Source organism: Malurus melanocephalus, unplaced genomic scaffold (assembly GCF_030028575.1).
Source record: "Malurus melanocephalus ecotype Western Australia unplaced genomic scaffold, MMel_1.1 scaffold_768, whole genome shotgun sequence".
Classification (NCBI taxonomy): Eukaryota; Metazoa; Chordata; class Aves; order Passeriformes; family Maluridae; genus Malurus; species Malurus melanocephalus.
In genome coordinates this window covers 144,976-147,003 of record NW_026624000.1, presented here as the reverse complement: position 1 = coordinate 147,003, position 2,028 = coordinate 144,976, and the positions used below count along the sequence as shown (strand labels likewise).

The 2,028-nt window shown below is 36.1% G+C and overlaps 1 protein-coding gene across 1 annotated transcript in view; it reads left to right on the top strand.

Annotated features, from left to right (window-relative positions):
- MPPED2 (metallophosphoesterase domain containing 2) overlaps positions 1 to 2,028 on the top strand; it is a 94,028-nt gene that overhangs the window by 2,464 nt on the left and 89,536 nt on the right. The window lies entirely within an intron of this gene.

Genomic DNA, 2,028 nt, shown 5'->3' with positions numbered 1-2,028 from the left:
TGTAACCTTCAAGTAGTGCTTGTAGTTGGAGAAAGAAGAACGATAGTGATTCGAAGAAGTATTTTTTAATTTGTTTTTTTTAATCTTGGGCCTAAAATACATTTGTTTTTAAGTTTCAAAACGTTCAGCTTCTGTTTTCTTCAGAGACGGTCACAGTAAAGAAGGTAATAATTAGATACTTCTGATAGTTGAGCTGTAGTACTCTATGGAGTACAAAATAGAAATTAAGAGAATTGACACAGAAGCCAGTTTCAAATTATATGGGGTTTTTTTTTTTACCTCCAGTCTGGCATTTGTTGTTGAATTTCATTTTAAAAGGATACTTTGTTCAGCTTTGTCTTAATTTGAGATTTATTTTTAAGATTAAAGATCAGACAATGGGAAGCAATTGCAGCTTATACACTTATAATCTTACTGAGAGTCAACTTAAAAGTATTTAATACAGCTATTTAAGTAGCCTCTTGTCATTTGTTTTACGCCAGTTAGTTGTAATTTCTTTCTGTAACAYGGACTGTTATAAACATTGCAAAAAATGCTTATTATCTTTATGTATAATGCATTCTCATGAACAAATTAGATTTTTTTTTCCATGAGTGAACTATAATATGAAATTTAATGTTMTGACCTTTCTTGTGCTGGGTTGCTGAAAACAGTGTCATTTAGCTTTTCTGAAAGCCCAAGCATATTTTTGTTGTTGGCTTAAAGCATTGTTTTATATTGTTGCTTTTAATTGCWGGGAAGAAAGTAACATTACACATGTAATTTTCACACTACTTCTTAATATATGCAGGCTTTAAAGTTCTTGCAGTGTAAAAGAAAAACTCTTATTCTTTTTTTTTTAAATCCTGGGAGCYCTGATGGCCAGTATTCTTGTTAATGACAGTCATTTCTCTGGCAGGAAGATGTTTTTATTTGTATTTACTTTCCAGTTCAGGGCAATTACAATGCTCTGTGTTGTGTACTCTTCTTCTTATTCTTCGTAGTTTCTGTCTCAAAAGAATCACATTGCTTGGAGCAGAACTGCAGCTCGAAGCAGGTGTTGTGGTTTACTGTTATGCAAAATAACACTAAAATATAATTGCAAAGGAAATTCAGGAAACAGCTGCAAACTTGGGGTGGCAACCAGTGCATTATGTGAGCAGTTGTTGCRGCATCTTCCATCGCATCCAGGGCAGCAGGGATTTGTTTCAGCAGAGCTCACCGGTGCTAATTTTTGCTGTTGAAACCTTGTTCTCACTAGAGAGATCTGCTGGGTCTTACAAGGGAGCACCAGACCAAAACCACAGTTGAGATGCTGTACCACCTCTCTAGTGACAGTTTTTAAATTTATGTTTTAGTTTCATCTTCTTTTTTTTAATTTTTTTTTTTTTAATTTAAATATACTTCTTTCCTTCCCATGCTAACGAAGATGAAAGCTAGAACCCAGTTCCTGGAATGAAGGTTGCACAATGTCTTAACCCAACTAACATATGGAAGCCTACATAGGCCCGAGGTGGTAAAATAGTAAAATAAATGGCYTATAGCCGGCCATCTGCCATTTGCAGAGCATATTCATCCTGCTTCATGCCAAACTGGAAATTGGTCTTTGTATTAAAAATATATTTTGAATACAAATCAAAGATTTCAACTGCTTCATGTTACACGTGGCCAACACATTTCTTTCTGGGAGTTAGAGAAGTGCAGGAAAATCGAGAAATCRAGTCATTCTCTTCTCTTTCCCATCTCTTTGTCTTTCCAGGAAAGCACTGATTTACTTTTGTAAAAATGCACTCCAGATATGAAAAGTCCACTCTTGCATGTGGCAGCTGAAGGGAGGAATATCAATGGATTGTGAGCGTGGTGRTTTCATGTCAGTCCTTGCAGCACCTCCCAAATGAGGATCTGCTTCCTAAATGGGGCTTTTAAAGAGTTGCTCATCTTGAAAGTGTTCTTGGAGCATCAGCTGATCAATTTTCACTCTGAAAGGGAGGCAGCTGAGGTATCCTCACTTTATTGACTGCAGAAATCGAAGCTCAGATTTTGTGCAGG